The 17,170-nt window shown below is 32.8% G+C and overlaps 2 long non-coding RNA genes across 6 annotated transcripts; one reads left to right on the top strand and one right to left on the bottom strand.

Annotated features, from left to right (window-relative positions):
• Positions 1-7,288: 7,288 nt before the first annotated feature.
• LOC146954955 (uncharacterized) lies at positions 7,289-13,906 on the bottom strand. 5 transcript variants are annotated; one of them, XR_015015640.1, is made up of 6 exons: positions 11,386-11,436; positions 10,871-10,955; positions 10,547-10,639; positions 9,188-9,495; positions 7,832-7,895; positions 7,289-7,565 (listed from the first exon to the last, which is right to left on the bottom strand). It is a non-coding gene; the product is annotated as an uncharacterized LOC146954955 (long non-coding RNA). The 5 variants fall into 5 exon arrangements; XR_015015648.1 differs by lacking the exons at positions 10,871-10,955; positions 11,386-11,436 and adding an exon at positions 13,505-13,906 and having other exon boundaries at positions 10,547-10,624; XR_015015643.1 differs by lacking the exon at positions 10,871-10,955 and having other exon boundaries at positions 11,386-11,438.
• On the top strand, positions 11,433-12,428 carry LOC146954956 (uncharacterized). Its single transcript, XR_015015652.1, has 2 exons — positions 11,433-11,842; positions 12,003-12,428. It is a non-coding gene; the product is annotated as an uncharacterized LOC146954956 (long non-coding RNA).
• Positions 13,907-17,170: the final 3,264 nt, after the last annotated feature.

Here is a 17,170-nt window from a genome sequence, read left to right as displayed (position 1 = left end):
CCATCCAGATCATACTTCAAACCTGTCTCCCTTTTCATCAATCCACCATGAGATCCTATAAACACTAACAATTTTCTTGTGTCAACAAATTATTCTAAGCAAGAAAATTTAGTTAGAAAAAAAATTCAAAATTCTAGATAGCTTACCTTTCTCTTAAATATTTTACAGTGGCAAAGTAAATTGGTGCATCCATCTTCAGAATTAGGATACTGAAAACACGATTTTTGTTTCGGATAATGCTCAATGTATCTGTATATGACATAGTTTGGAATGTTTCCGTTCCCAAAACAAATGTAATTGGCGCTGCAACAAACAAAAGCATCTGAAGTACAAATATCACAACCTAAATATGCATAAGAAAACACATTAATTTCATAAATTCGTATATCAGACTCAAAAGTGGGAGAACAAAGAGCTTACAGATGCATACAACCATGACTAAGTCAATTTCAACACTGCCAAAAACAACGCCAATATATGCACCAACGTAGTGGAAGCATGACTATATCAAAGATACATTGATACAAAGTGTGCTGCATAAATAACCAATAAAATGGTATTGAAAAGGACACTTGAGTAGTTTTGATAGCAAAGAGCAAAATCTTAATAAAAAATCAAATTTTATCAAGATTTTTATTGGGGTAGAGAACGGCTGCAATAAACATCTAACTAAACAACATTCATACCACAATCTTAATCATTAAAATCAATTCATAAGAAAAATGTCCAATTTATAAGTTTTTTTCATGATAAAAAATTGGGTAATGACAAAATAAATAAAATTTTAAAGCGTGTCCATACTCTTTTATAGAGGCATGGGCTGCAATCTTTTTTTCTAAAATCAATTTGTATGTCGATAAAACAAATTCTATACTCGAATATGATTTAAAATGCCAACTCAAACAACAAAAATCACTTTTACAAACCTTTGCACAACATCACATATTACTTACTTGACATAAAATCTGACTGCTATAAACTCAACAAAAAACACAGCTTGCGTCAAACAAAACTAAAAAAGGAATAGTTCTTATCGCACAAACCTCATCTGGATGGTACTCGACATGATAGGTACACCACTTAAGCCTCAAGAGCTACTTATAAGCCATATCTGTTATGTCATATACATTCCCATAGTACAACATCTGTGGAAGCATGATTCAGACAAAATACATTAGAAACAAATAACAAAACCATGTATGATAGATACACGAACCAGCAAAACGAAACAGAAAATGCTAACTAAAAAAGAGCTTGTCAGCTTTTGAGAATGATACTTAATTCAATATCATTCTCTGCAAATTAGCTTAATTTTAGAGGAGGTAAAATATGAAAAAATTGTTAGGCTTTTGGAGTGAACATTATTTCATTGTATGGGGTCTCAAAATAGGTCAGGGGTAATGTAACAGCCCGATTTTGCGTTAGATTTATTTTTAATTATTTATTTATGTGTGTTATATATGTTTATTTGTGATTATTTGCTTTTGTGTGTATTTTGGTTGGGATTCATAGAATTCGGAGTTAGAAGGGTATTTTAGTCATTTTGGACTTAGGGGCATTTTAGTCATTTTGAGAGTAGGGGTAATTTTGTAAATTAGTTGAGGACTATTTTTAGTACTTAGTGAGAGTTATTATTTCACCAACTTACTAGAGAGCGTAGTAATTATTTTATTTACCGGTAAGTGACCGTTAGTGATGTATTTTACCGTTAAGAGAGTAATAACATTTTTGAGGTTGGAATAGAAATGGGTTAGGCCCATTAAGGTTTGTGAGATAAGCCCAATTAAGTGAACCTATATAAACTAATGTTAGTAGAGAAATAGGGTTTTTCCACAACATTTTTCATTTGAGAAGAAAAGAGATAGAGGCTAGAAGGAAGAACAAGAACAAGGGTTAGAGGCAAGAGAGGATTCATCATCTAGGAGCTAAATTGAAGCTTGGGTTAGAGAGTCTTGGTGCTAGAGGTAAGAGGGTTAGAATTCAACCATAATTCATAACTTTTTCTTTCTTACCCATTTTTATGAAATTGATGAATTGAATCTAATTGTTGTAAATTCGTGCATGATTGTTGTTGTTATGTTTGAGAACATGATTTATATGATAATTGCAAGCTAGTATGTGAATTAACATGTTGAAATGCATAATTGTGGGTAAATTGTGTTCTTGAGCAAAAATTGATGAAGAATGAAGTTGTGGTTGTTGAATTGTTGATGAATTCATGTTCAAATGTTGTTGTTGTTGTTTTAACATGTGTTGTTGATGAAGTGATGCAATGGGTATCATTGAAATGATGAATTATGATGAGATTTGTTGTTGTTGTTCAAATTGGTGAAATTTGTGTCAAGTTGTTCATGTGAAGGACCCAAATGAAATTTTGATATATGAGGTTGTTGACTGAGTTTTTGATGTTTTTGGATGAATTGGAATTGGTAGAATTTCTGTTTTCATATTGTGATTGTGTTAGTCGAGTTGTTTGGGAGAAAACGGGTTTTTCGTGTGAAATGTCGGTGTTTAAGCGGTTTTGCAAAGAAAATGATTATGTGAGGTTTGGGAGAAATGATTTTGGGATGGTTGAAACTTGAATTTTTTTGTATATTATGATAGAGCTAAGTGTCAGGAGCGTATAGGCGAAAACGGCGTCGAAAACGGATTAACGGTTTGGTTTTTATGCGCGAAAACGTGAAGGTTAAAAAATCTGCTACTGTTCAGAAGCGCTACTGTTCAGAAGCATCGTTCAGAAGCGCTACTGTTCAGAAGCGAACAAGTTCAGAAGCGAACCAGATCAGAAGCGATCCTGATCAGAAGCTGATCCAGATCAGAAGCTGATCCTGATCAGAAGCTGATCCAGATCAGAAGCCAGCACTCCTGTTCTGTGTTCTTGCGTCTTTTTCTCACATTTCTGTTTTGATTTGGCTTTTGACGTAAACATGAAAGTTGTAGATAATTTTGTTAGCTTTCCAGAGGCTTTGGTTTGACTTGCAAATGATTTTTGGTTTGTGAGTTATGAGGAAAATACTCCAAGGTGGTCTTAGGAAAATTTTACGAAAAATCCACATAACTATTTCTAAGTCAACCCAAACCTTATGGATTGTTTCCAAACTTCAAACTTGGGTTTTATGAGTTCAATTAAGGTGTTTAATACTATCTAATCTATGAGGTGATGGATCTAACTTGTTTTGCTTTGAAAATGGAAAATTTTATGAAAAGTGAAAAAGTGAGACGAACTTTGAGTTTTTCTTGAATTCGTCGTTTTTGGCCGATGAAATACTTATGTATCCTCTACTGCACCTATAAGTGACTTGTGAGAATACATGGCATAGGCAATTTGGCTTGTTTACTTGGTTCTGACTCAAATGTTCAATTAATTCAATGTTGTGATTTTGAGAGACGAACTTAACTAGAAATGACTTTTGAGAATTAATTGATGGTGAATCCTTTATGGAGAGTTATTATATGTTATGTAAAGATGATTGGTGGTGTATTTATGTGACAACTACATGTTGTGGAATTTTTGAATATTGTTGGTGATTGTATATATGAAATGTGGTGGTGAATTGTTAATGATTGCATATATACAAGTATTGGTGATGGTGAGGTGATTATTGTTTGTGTGAACATATGCATTTGTAGTTGAGTCATATGTTCATGCATTCATGACTGATGGTGGTGGATTTTATATCCAAGACTGATGGTGGCGGATTTTATATCCAATTGAGGTGAGTACGATGTTTTTGTTGCATCGAAGGTGACGACCTTGAGGTGTTTTGGTACCACATGCATCTAGAGAAGAGTCTAGAACATTGCATGCATTTGAATAATTGATGAGTTGTGTCATAATTGAATATATGACTTGGTGAATTTGTGTATTGGTGAAATTTGGCGAATGTTGTGATTATGTGGATTGGTGTATATGTACATTGGTGAATTTTGTGGATGGTTGTGACTAATTGTATTATGCTCTAATTGCATGTCTTAATTGTTTGTGCTTATACACTTGGTGAATCAATTGATGATGATTTTTTTAATAATAATGATGAGGTGAGATTTGTATATGTATATATACATATATGATGTGGTGATGTTCTTTGATAATGATGATGGCTTGCTTATAACTTCGATATGATGAATTGTACTTGTTGAGATAAGCATGCTAGATGAGTAATGAAGTGAGTAATGTTTTCATTGATTGATGTTGATAAATGATGAGCTTTTGTTGATGACTTGATTAGAGGTTGAATATGCATGCTATGCTATGATAATCATGTGATAGCTTGAAATGTAAGTGATGGGGGATAATAATAATCATGTGATGCTAGTGTTCTAGGAGGGAGGGTTATGTATATGTGATACATGTATGATACACTTGTTGATATGAACTTGGAATGATGATATGGAATGATTTGAATGGTATGAGAATCATGAATACTGTGAATACATGTATGATTTGTTATTTTGTATTCTTGAATATATCTTTCATTTTCAATGTTCTTGTTTAAATCTTTTATGGATTATGATGATGTAATGCTAACCCTCAGTGGTCTGTGGTGGACCGCCTACCTCTCTGTATGGATGGGTAGACGGCGTGCAGGATGCTTAGTTGTTTGCTTGTTGATGCCGAGGAGTGGAGTTCCTCTTTTTCATGCAAGTGTCTAGATTAGGGCTCTGATCTAGGGTAGTCCTTGCATGTTGTTTCATTTTGACTATGTATCTTGGAGTTGTTGATATATTCTGTTATTTGGGATTTGGAGAATACAATTGTATTTTGTTAAGATCTGGAGATGTTTTTATGATTTTTAAGTATGTCCGCTGCTATGTTGTGTAACATGATCTTTATGCATGTATGTATTGTGGTTTATTCGGAGACGTAGCATCTATTTCTAGAATATGTCTGATGTATTCGCGCGTTTTACCGCTTATTAGAAATAGGGTGTTACAGGTAATACAGTAAAAATTAGCTTAGGTTTTAGGTTAAAATTAGGGCTAAAATAATCACTCGGGTTAATTTTTATATTTAAGAAGTTTTGAGGAGGGAAAATAGGGAAAAATTGTTAGGCTTTTGGAGTGAACTTTGGTTCATTGTATGGGGTCTCAAAATAGGTCAGGGGTAATACAGTAAAAGTTAGCTTAGGTTTTAGGTTAAAATTAGGCTTTTGGAGTGAACTTTGGTTCATTGTATGGGATCTCAAAATAGGTCTGGGGTAATACAGTAAAAATTAGCTAAGGTTTAAGGCTAAAATTAGGGCTAAAATAATCACTCGGGTTAACTTTTATATATAAGAAGATTAGAGGAGGGAAAATAGGGAAAAACTGTTAGGCTTTTGGAGTGAACTTTGATTCATTGTATGGGATCTCAAAATTGGTCAGGGGTAATACAGTAAAAATTAGCTTAGGTTTTAGGTTAAAATTAGGGCTAAAATAATCACCCGGGTTAACTTTTATATATAAGAAGATTAGAGGAGGGAAAATAGGGAAAAATTGTTAGGCTTTTGGAGTGAACTTTGGTTCATTGTATGGGGTCTCAAAATAGGTCAGGGGTAATACAGTAAAAGTTAGCTTAGGTTTTAGGTTAAAATTAGGGCTAAAATAATCACTCGGATTAACTTTTATATATAAGAGGATTAGAGGAGGGAAAATAGGGAAAAATTGTTAGGCTTTTGAAGTGAACTTTCGTTCATTGTCTGGGGTCTCAAAATAGGTCAGGGGTAATACAGTAAAAGTTAGCTTACGTTTTAGGTTAAAATTAGGGCTAAAATAATCACTCGGACTAAATTCTATATATAAGAACATTAGAGGAGGGAAAATTGGGAAAAGTGAGGGGTAGTAAAAGTTAGCTTAGGTTTTAGGTTAAAATTAGGGCTAAAATAATCACTTGGGTTAACTTTTATATATAAGAAGATTAGAGGAGGGAAAATAGGGAAAAATTGTTAGGCTTTTGAAGTGAACTTTGGTTCATTGTATGGGGTCTCAAAATAGGTCAGGGGTAGTAAAAGTAAGCTTAGGTTTTAGGTTAAAATTAGGGCTAAAATAATCACTCGGGTTAACTTTTATATATAAGAAGATTAGAGGAGGGAAAATAGGGAAAAATTGTTAGGCTTTTGGAGTGAACTTGGTTCATTGTATGGGGTCTCAAAATAGGTCAGGGGTAATACAGTAAAAGTTAGCTTAGGTTTTAGGTTAAAATTAGGGCTAAAATAATCACTCGGATTAACTTTTATATATAAGAGGATTAGAGGAGGGAAAATAGGGAAAATTGTTAGGCTTTTAAGTGAACTTTGGTTCATTGTCTGGGGTCTCAAAATAGGTCAGGGGTAATACAATAAAAGTTAGCTTACGTTTTAGGTTAAAATTAGGGCTAAAATAATTACTCGGATTAAGTTTTATATATAAGAACATTAGAGGAGGGAAAATTGGGAAAAATTGTTAGGCTTTTGAAGTGAACTTTGGTTCATTGTATGGGGTCTCTGAATAGGTCAGGGGTAGTAAAAGTTATCTTAGGTTTTAGGTTAAAATTAGGGCTAAAATAATCACTCGGGTTAACTTTTATATATAAGAAGATTAGAGGAGGGAAAATAGGGAAAAATTGTTAGGCTTTTGGAGTGAACTTTGGTTCATTGTATGGGGTATCAAAATAGGACAGGGGTAATACAGTAAAAATTAACTTAGGTTTTAGGTTAAAATTAGGGCTAAAATAATCACTAGGGTTAACTTTTATATATAAGAAGATTAGAGGAGGGAAAATAGGGAATTTTTTTTAGGCTTTTGAAGTGAACTTTGGTTCATTGTATGGGGTCTCAAAATAGGTCAGGGGTAGTAAAAGTTAGCTTAGGTTTTAGGTTAAAATTAGGGCTAAAATAATCACTCCGATTAACTTTTATATATAAGAACATTAGAGGAGGGAAAATAGGGAAAAATTGTTAGGCTTTTGGAGTGAACTTTGGTTCATTGTATGGGGTCTCAAAATAGGTCTGGGGTAATACAGTAAAAGTTAGCTTAGGTTTTAAGTTAAAATTAGGGCTAAAATAATCACTCGGGTTAACTTTTATATATAAGAGGATTAGAGGAGGGAAAATAGGGAAAATTGTTAGGCTTTTGAAGTTAACTTTGGTTCATTGTCTGGGGTCTCAAAATAGGTCAGGGGTAATACAGTAAAAGTTAGCTTACGTTTTAGGTTAAAATTAGGGCTAAAATAATCACTCGGATTAACTTTTATATATAAGAACACTAGACCATCGACCCGTGCTGACGCACGGGTCATATCAATAGTAATAATTGACAATGAAATAAAATATTAATATAAAAGTGCAATGGCATAGTTCATTTTATAATGAAACATCTACTCTGCGAATATAACATAATATTGAAATAGCATGAGTCGTCTACAGTTGTGAGTCGTTAAGTAGATGTCACCCGTGCTGCCGCACAGGTCATATACAGTGTAAAAGTAGTAGACAAAAGCAAGATTATATCGTACAGTCCCAATTTAATATTCACAAAAATATCTCTTTGGCAACTCAAGGCCTATCTTGATTCTTGACCTGTTCTGCCTCCACTGGAATTGCAGATACCTAACATAAACACAAAGTTGTTCAGATCATGTAAATCATACACTTACTTAACAAAATATTAACAAAAATAATTCAACGAAAGTTAATGTATTCGCTTCAAAATGTGTACCAAATACATCAACTTTTATTACTCAGAGAGATGTCCAGATACATCAAATATTATAAGATATATATCAACGCTTGCCGAGTAAACTCTTGAAATGCATGCAGAGAACAAACATAAACCTTATAATCTTTTAAGATATATTCTAATGTTTTTAAATCACTGTTGGTTATTTCTGTCCATACTAACACAACTTGCGGGCTGTTACACATTTTTTTCATGCAATCCTGCAATTAAAAAAACCATACATATTATAAGAAGTACTCTAAATTAAGCATAAGGTGTCTAAAGAATAGATCAAAAGAGCACAATCACAAATAGCTTTCTAAACAGAAATTCTTAGTTCTCAGACAAATTGCAATGCTATAATCACCAATGTTCTTCAAAAAAAATCTAGCAGTAGAATAGAAAGAAAACTCATACATGCTTTGAGATCATAAGTCCCAACCATGCAGCTAGATTTGAAGTCAAATAACTATAAAATGAATAACAGCAAATAAATACTTTAAGAATATGAATGCTTTGAAAACAAAATAAGAAAGAAATAATGTTTGGACTGTTAACAAATGTGTGCGAAGGATGCCATGAATAAAATTCAAATAAGAAAGCCAACAATATGTACTAATGAGCTATCAAAGGTACTATTTGGTGCATAAGGATGTCAAATCCAACCAAGTTTGCAGGATCTTCATTCTTTAAATAGTGATTAATCTCTTCGTTCAAAGTATACATAATCCATGCTACATGTCATTAATGGAATTAAAGCAGTACACCAAATGATTTAAGGCTTTACTTAGTTTCACATTTTTTTGTGATCTATGTTAAGATTATTGATACCATGAAAAATAACGGCACTAATAATATATACGAACCAACAGTAGCAAAAGGTACAAATTCAACTTACTGTAAAGCGAGAAAAGCTACAAATTCAACTTAAGGTAAAGTGGGAGTTCTCAATTGAAAGAACCATTTAAAAATGAATGACTTAACAAATGAATTCAACTTACAAATTCAATGTAGCTAGGGACTTTCATTAGGCACAATTTTGTATTATAAACCTAAAGGACTAACATAATGAACCATTTAAACAAATGAATCACTTAACATATAACACCTAGGTATACATTCAAGGTTCATACATAGTCCTAGTTTGCATAATTAGAAGATATTTGCCAAAAAATAGAAAGTATCCATGAATTTGATAGAGTAAACGATTCTAGTTTTGTTAGATTTCTTTACAACTACCAAAGGATTTCCACACAAAAAAAAAAAAGCAAAAGTTGCACTTCTGCTATGTTTTTTTTGTTTCCTTTACAATAGTTCAAATTCCTAAATGGCAAAAGTCTTAATAGTATTGAACTTGATTGAATCAAAATTAGAAAACCAAAAAAATAATAGAAAATTAAATATCATTTTTGCAATACCATAATACTACTCTATTGATTAGTAACTAATTGAATACAAATTTAGGCAAAAAGGTGTTTTATTGTTTCTATTAAGAGATTGCCGAAAAAATTACCGTGTCGGTGGTGATATCAAAGAGACTGGATCTACGGCGACGGCGATTGAGATTACTTCGGCGGAGAAAGTACTTCTGAGCATGACTTCGGCCAAAAACAATAGTACTTCGGCGAAAAAATTACCGTGTCGGTAGGCACTGGATATACGCGGCTAACCTCAAGACAATCACCAAAAGTATTAGTTCCCTGTCAGCACACACACCCTCTACCAATCCGAGCTGCCTACCCGAAAGACCAGCAGCACAGCAAAGGGAAAAACGGAAAAACAACAGCGAATAAACACAGGAAAACACCAACAAAGAGCTTCCTGAAAAAACAGAACGGTTGTTGTCACAAAAAAGGGAAAACAGCCCAGTAAAACACCGATCCCAACCCAAAACTTCACAGTTATCTTAGCAAGCAATCCTTTGGATTTCAACTCCACTCATAAAATAAACATGAAGGAATCCTGACTCTATGTAAACACCATATCTACGACATCGCCTTAATCTCCTCCACCATCTCGACAGGCCCTTTGTTATGATTATTAAAAATTAATAATGATTATTACATTCAGAATGATTATTAAAGTTAATTCTAAATGAAAGTAAGAACTCACATGTCACTAACTTTCAGCCATAATAGTATGCATAGTTATCAAGTCATTATAGTTTAAGAAATTATCAAACTGTAATGGCCTTTTGTCATTATTCAGTATGAATAAAAGTAACATGGTATCACATGTAAAGATAAGTATCATAAAACAATCATGCTTAACCACCCTATATGCAACCATGCTCAATGCATCCAAAAACAAAAACAGGAAAATGAACCAACTTACCTAGCCTGAGCATAATTAAAAGGACAAATAAAACAAAATCAAGAATTTTACTACCTCAGACAAATACAACATTTCTCTTTTTCTTCTAAAACAAAATCACTAACGCAAAACATACTCACAACAAAATGAGAAGCAACTCTCAAAAGTTTTAGAGTACTAACAAATTACAGGGAGGTTCAAGCAATCATACATAAAGAATAAGGTCCCTCGATAAACTAAATTTGTTATGACTTATAGAAAGAATTCTAAATTCTACGGAAATTCATCCATTATGTTAAAAATAAGACCAAGAAGAGAAAAAATTACATAAAAAAGATTAACTTTCAACATGTAGTGTTGCATCATTATAGATAAAAGATTAGAACACTTAAACATAAATTGCCACAATCGAACTATTTTTCGATGCACGGCAAGTAAATCACCTAATTAATTTATAAATAACTTATTGATATTAACATAATTAGCATTCTGTAACATAGCTTACTATCAAAATGTAAAATTAAATAGTCAATTGGTCTATTTTGTTGAAATTAATTACCTGAAAACCCATACTGGAATATGATATTGTACAATCCGTTTGAGAATTGGAAGCATATTAATGTTAGGATATGTATCACTGTAATTTAAAACACTGCAATAAAGGAAGAGTGCAGATCAGACACCAGATCACTAATGAAATGAAGGAAAAAAAGGACATATTATCAAAATTCAAGGAAGTTTTTTCACATAGATCATGAAAGTACTTCATTATTTTAGAGAAAACTCAAAGCACTTCAATGGCACAAAGAAAAGGTGTTGCATGAGAGTCATGTGGAGAAAAAAAATAAAGATAGTAAAAGAAAGAGAGAATGTGAAAAACTACCTTCATAGTTCATCCCACCTCTGCTGTAAACTATTTAGAATTATGGTAAGCAAGTAACCTTAAGCAAGTAAACTATTTGCAATTGCTGCTGCATAAAATAGTTTATCACCAATCTGACCATGGGTAAGGAAAAAAAATTGCAAGCCTTCACATATACTAAGGAACAACAAACCTAAATATAATCACCAGGAACTAAAAGAATACAACAACAACAACAACAACAACCAAGCCTTATCCCACTAAGTGGGGAGGAACTAAAAGAATAAAATGAAACAAAATTATACTCAAAAATCAATTTCCCATTAAAATTAATTTTTTTTTATCGAAACATTAGACTCTAACTAAATTAGTTTTCTCTGGGTATACACATAAAATTAAAAGAAAAGAAATGGAAGTAGGAAATAACATGTGGGTATCGTGCGGACATGAAATTATAATTTTAAAACAAAATCAAAGATAGGATTTAAATGCAACAACTATTGACGAAAATAAACAGGAAAGAAGGGAAAACTTACCAAATTGTTAGGAACCGAAAAAGAAGAAGCAGGAGCAGAAGAGTTTCAAGAACACTACAAGAAACGAAAGTAATTCCGACCAAAAAATTCCGAGGAAACTTGGTTTCTCGCTAAAATAAAGGTTTTCCGAGGAACAATTTCCTCGGTATGCACGTGTCAGGAATCTCTGTCCCATTGTCTGCATAATCAGCTTAACACGGTTTTCAAGATTACATACCGAGGAACTACCGAGGACAATGTTTCTCGGAATACATGTTGTCTCTATTACATAATACAATATTGAAATTTAGAAAGAAGAAGAAAGAAAAAAAGCTGAACGTGCTCTATCATCTCTCTTAAGTGTGACACCATGCTCTCTCTCACCCATACCTCACAAAACCTCCATTTTTGAGCAATTAAAGATTTGCATGTATCTTTTTCTTCTCATACCCTTTAATAGAAGCTAAAAAGAATCAAGGTGAGTTGACATTCATCAAATTTCGTTTTTGATTTTTTGTTGAACCCACAAAACCCTTTTTCCCCAAAATTCCATTTTTCCCTTTTAATTGAATCCCACTTTTCCCTTTTTGATTTCGTTTTTTAAATTGGGTATTTTTTGTTGCTGTTTCTGAAACAAGAACAAGATAAAGTTGTTGATGGTGACAGTGGATTATAGGCCGAAGATACTTATTTGTGGTGGTAGCTCTTATCTTAGAGAATGGGATTATGCAAGGTTTAGGAAGATTGCTGATAAATGTGGAGCTGTTTTGACGTGTGACAAATGCAACATAGTCCATTTGATTACGGTGATATTGTTACACACTTCAGATTTTTTCATTATTTGTGTTGCTGTTACACACATCTTCCATTGATTTTGTTCATTATCTATGTTGATGTTACAAACTTCTTTGATTTTGTTCCGATTATGTTCAATTTTGTGCATTATCTGTGTTGTATTGTATTCAATCTAGAATAACTTCAAGTTTTTAGTGTTTAATCATGTTTTTCTTTTTATGTATTGTGTAATTGATGCTGCAAAAATTTGTGAAAAACTAAAGAATTAATTTCTGCAAGTGTGAAAGTAGTGAAAAAATAGTTTTTTTTAGTGTGAAAAATTAGTAAAATTATGTTGTTTGATGTTGAGTTGTTTGAAATTTGAAAATAAAATTGGCGCTTTTTTGAAATTTGAAAATAATATTGGTGGTCTTTTAAAAATTTGAAATTCAAAAGTTTCGGCACCCAAAAAAATAATTATATTTTTTTTTTAAAATTAAATATATTCCGAGGACAAAGTTCCTCGGAAACGCTAGTCAATTTAGTGGCAGCTTCCGCAGATGCGTCAGTCTGTGGTGCAGTTGTCAAATCATTATTCCGAGGACATTTTTCCTCGGAAACTAAAGTTCCTCGGAAATTTCCTCGGTAATAGGATTGCAACCAACTATTTTTCCAGGACATGAGTTCCTCGGAAAAAATTGACATTCCGAGGAGATATGGACGATTTCCAAGGAGTTTTGTGCCTCGGAATTTCAATGCTTTCTTGTAGTGGAACATCAAGTCTCCCAGTCACAAAACATAAGCAAGTGTGAAATAGAATATAAAAGGAATCATCAATAGAAGGGAATAAAAAACCAAAATCAGATTATAAATAAACACTTAAATGATAAACGTTTAATTAAGTTGTTCATCTAACCATAGACCAATTTGAGTAACAGCCACAAACAAAGAATTAGTGCATAAATCACTCTGAAAATACAAAAACAAAATGATATAGGATCAAACATTTCATCAAACAGGTAATAGGGGAAAACAGAATTGAACCAACAATTTTTATATTTCATTTATGAATTTGGGGATGATAACATGCAACCTATTTCCATGGTAAAATACTATAACCTAAAAACATAACAACGATGAAATTTGATAGAAGAAATTAATATGCAAGTGTATGGAGGAATTCATATGTAGGAAGCGAATAAAAAACCAAAATCATCAATGGAATCATAAATCGAAATCAATGCAACGAAAACAATAATATCTGTCCAAAAAAAATTCTAATCAAAATTCACAAACTTAAACAAAATCAAAAACAGAGAAAAAAAATCACAATTGGGCTTTAGATTAAGAACAAAATCGATCTTACTTAGATTAAGAACATCATGAACAATCTTTTTCTTTATATTGTCATATTGATGTAAGAACCGGCAGCAAAGCAACGACAGCCGACGTCAGAAAAGTGTTGACGGTTGATAAATGAATCGGCCGTCGAGTTCAGCGACTTGGAGGCACGGATCGGCTGTCGTTGAAAAAGGGAGAAGCATATAAATTTGTAGATGATGATGGCGGAGGAGAAAAGCAAGAAATAAAGGTGTGAAAATAGGAGATTAGGTGTGAGGAGATTAGGGTTGGCGGTGGTGATGATAATAAGAGGAAGAAGAAGAAACACGTTTTTGTTTTGGGAAAGAGAAAACGCGTGTGTTGTGGTGTTTTGTTATCAGCTTCTGTTATGAGCAACAAAATAGTAATATGGTTTTAATTGTTTATCGGTTTAATTGTTATTATGTTTATTGGTTAGGGTAAAACAGGAATTTTAGTCATTAGGGTTTAGGAAAAATTAGGGCTTCAAAATTGGCATGGGTTAACTTTTAATTGTTTATTTATCGGTTTAATTGTTATTATGTTTATTGGTTAGGGTAAAACAGGAATTTTAGTCATTAGGGTTTAGGAAAAATTAGGGCTTCAAAATTGGCATGGGTTAACTTTTATATATAGATAGATTAGAGGAGGGAAAATTGGGAAAAATTGTTAGGCTTTTGAAGTGAACTTTGGTTCATTGTATGGGGTCTCAGAATAGGTCAGGGGTAGTAAAAGTTAGCTTAGGTTTTAGGTTAAAATTAGGGCTAAAATAATCACTCGGGTTAACTTTTATATATAAGAAGATTAGAGGAGGGAAAATAGGGAAAAATTGTTAGGCTTTTGGAGTGAACTTTTGTTCATTGTATGGGGTATCAAAATAGGTCAAGGGTAATACAGTAAAAATTAGCTTAGGTTTTAGGTTAAAATTAGGGCTAAAATAATCACTCGGGTTAACTTTTATATATAAGAAGATTAGAGGAGGGAAAATAGGGAAATTTTTTTAGGCTTTTGAAGTGAACTTTGGTTCATTGTATGGGGTCTCAAAATAGGTCAGGGGTAGTAAAAGTTAGCTTAGGTTTTAGGTTAAAATTAGGGCTAAAATAATCACTCTGATTAACTTTTATATATAAGAACATTAGAGGAGGGAAAATAGGGAAACATTGTTAGGCTTTTGGAGTGAACTTTGGTTCATTGTATGGGGTCTCAAAATAGGTCTGGGGTAATACAATAAAAGTTAGCTTAGGTTTTAGGTTAAAATTAGGGCTAAAACAATCACTCGGGTTAACTTTTATGTATAAGAAGATTAGAGGAGGAAAATTGGGAAAAATTGTTAGGCTTTTGGAGTGAACTTTGGTTGATTGTATGGGGTCTAAAAATAGGTCAGAGGTAATACTGTAAAAATTGGCTTAGGTTTTAGGTTAAAATTAGGGCTAAAATAATCACTCGGGTTAACTTTTATATATAAGAAGATTAGAGGAGGGAAAATAGGGAAAACACCTCCCTTCTCTCAAAATAGGTCAGGGGTAATACAGTAAAAGTTAGCTTACGTTTTATCTTAAAATTAGGGCTAAAATAATCACTCAGATTAACTTTTATATATAAGAACATTAGAGGAGGGAAAATAGGGAAAAATTGTTAGGCTTTTGAAGTGAACTTTGGTTCATTGTATGAGGTCTCAAAATAGGTCAGGGGTAATACAGTAAAAGTTAGCTTAGGTTTTAGGTTAAAATTAGGGCTAAAATAATCACTCGGGTTAACTTTTATATATAAGAAGATTAGAGGAGGGAAAATAGGGAAAAATTGTTAGGCTTTTGGAGTGAACTTTGGTTCATTGTACGGGGTATCAAAATAGGTCAGGGGTAATACAGTAAAAATTAGCTTAGGTTTTAGGTTAAAATTAGGGCTAAAATAATCACTCGGGTTAACTTTTATATATAAGAAGATTAGAGGAGGGAAAATAGGGAAAAAATTTTAGGCTTTTGAAGTGAACTTTGGTTCATTGTATGGGGTCTCAAAATAGGTCAGGGTTGTAAAAGTAAGCTTAGCTTTTAGGTTAAAATTATGGCTAAAATAATCACTCGGGTTAACTTTTATATATAAGAAGATTAGAGGAGGGAAAATAGGGAAAAATTGTTAGGCTTTTGGAGTGAACTTTGGTTCATTGTATGGGGTATCAAAATAGGTCAGGGGTAATACAGTAAAAGTTAGCTTACGTTTTAGGTTAAAATTAGGGCTAAAATAATCACTCGGGTTAACTTTTATATATAAGAAGATTAGAGGAGGGAAAATAGGGAAAAATTGTTAGGCTTTTGGAGTGAACTTTGGTTCATTGTATGGGGTATCAAAATAGGTCAGGGGTAATACAGTAAAAATTAGCTTAGGTTTTAGGTTTAAATTAGGGCTAAAATAATCACTCGGGTTAACTTTTATATATAAGAACATTAGAGGAGGGAAAATTGGGAAAAATTGTTAGGCTTTTGAAGTGAACTTTGGTTCATTGTATGGGGTCTCAGAATAGGTCAGGGGTAGTAAAAGTTAGCTTAGGTTTTAGGTTAAAATTAGGGCTAACATAATCACTCGGGTTAACTTTTATATATAAGAAGATTACAGGAGGGAAAATAGGGAAAAATTGTTAGGCTTTTGGAGTGAACTTTGGTTCATTGTATGGGGTATCAAAATAGGTCAGGGGTAATACAGTAAAAATTAGCTTAGGTTTTAGGTTTAAATTAGGGCTAAAATAATCACTCGGGTTAACTTTTATATATAAGAAGATTAGAGGAGGGAAAATAGGGAAATTTTTTTAGGCTTTTGAGGTGAACTTTGGTTCATTGTATGGGGTCTCAAAATAGGTCAGGGGTAGTAAAAGTTAGCTTAGGTTTTAGGTTAAAATTAGGGCTAAAATAATCACTCTGATTAACTTTTATATATAAGAACATTAGAGGAGGGAAAATAGGGAAACATTGTTAGGCTTTTGGAGTGAACTTTGGTTCATTGTATGGGGTCTCAAAATAGGTCTGGGGTAATACAATAAAAGTTAGCTTAGGTTTTAGGTTAAAATTAGGGCTAAAATAATCACTCGGGTTAACTTTTATGTATAAGAAGATTAGAGGAGGGAAAATAGGGAAAAATTGTTAGGCTTTTGGAGTGAACTTTGGTTGATTGTATGGGGTCTAAAAATAGGTCAGCGGTAATACTGTAAAAATTGGCTTAGGTTTTAGGTTAAAATTAGGGCTAAAATAATCACTCGGGTTAACTTTTATATATAAGAAGATTAGAGGAGGGAAAATAGGGAAAACACCTCCCTTCTTTCAAAATAGGTCAGGGGTAATACAGTAAAAGTTAGCTTATGTTTTATCTTAAAATTAGGGCTAAAATAATCACTCGGATTAACTTTTATATATAAGAACATTAGAGGAGGGAAAATAGGGAAAAATTGTTAGGTTTGAAGTGAACTTTGGTTCATTGTATGAGGTCTCAAAATAGGTCAGGGGTAATACAGTAAAAGTTAGCTTAGGTTTTAGGTTAAAATTAGGGCTAAAATAATCACTCGGGTTAACTTTTATATATAAGAAGATTAGAGGAGGGAAAATAGGGAAAAATTGTTAGGCTTTTGGAGTGAACTTTGGTTCATTGTACGGGGTATCAAAATAGGTCAGGGGTAATACAGTAAAAA

Source organism: Medicago sativa, chromosome 1 (assembly GCF_051527215.1).
Source record: "Medicago sativa cultivar Bolivia chromosome 1, Bolivia_mono, whole genome shotgun sequence".
Classification (NCBI taxonomy): Eukaryota; Viridiplantae; Streptophyta; class Magnoliopsida; order Fabales; family Fabaceae; genus Medicago; species Medicago sativa.
The sequence above is the reverse complement of the archived record's forward strand: the minus strand, read 5'-3'. Positions and strand labels throughout refer to the sequence as shown.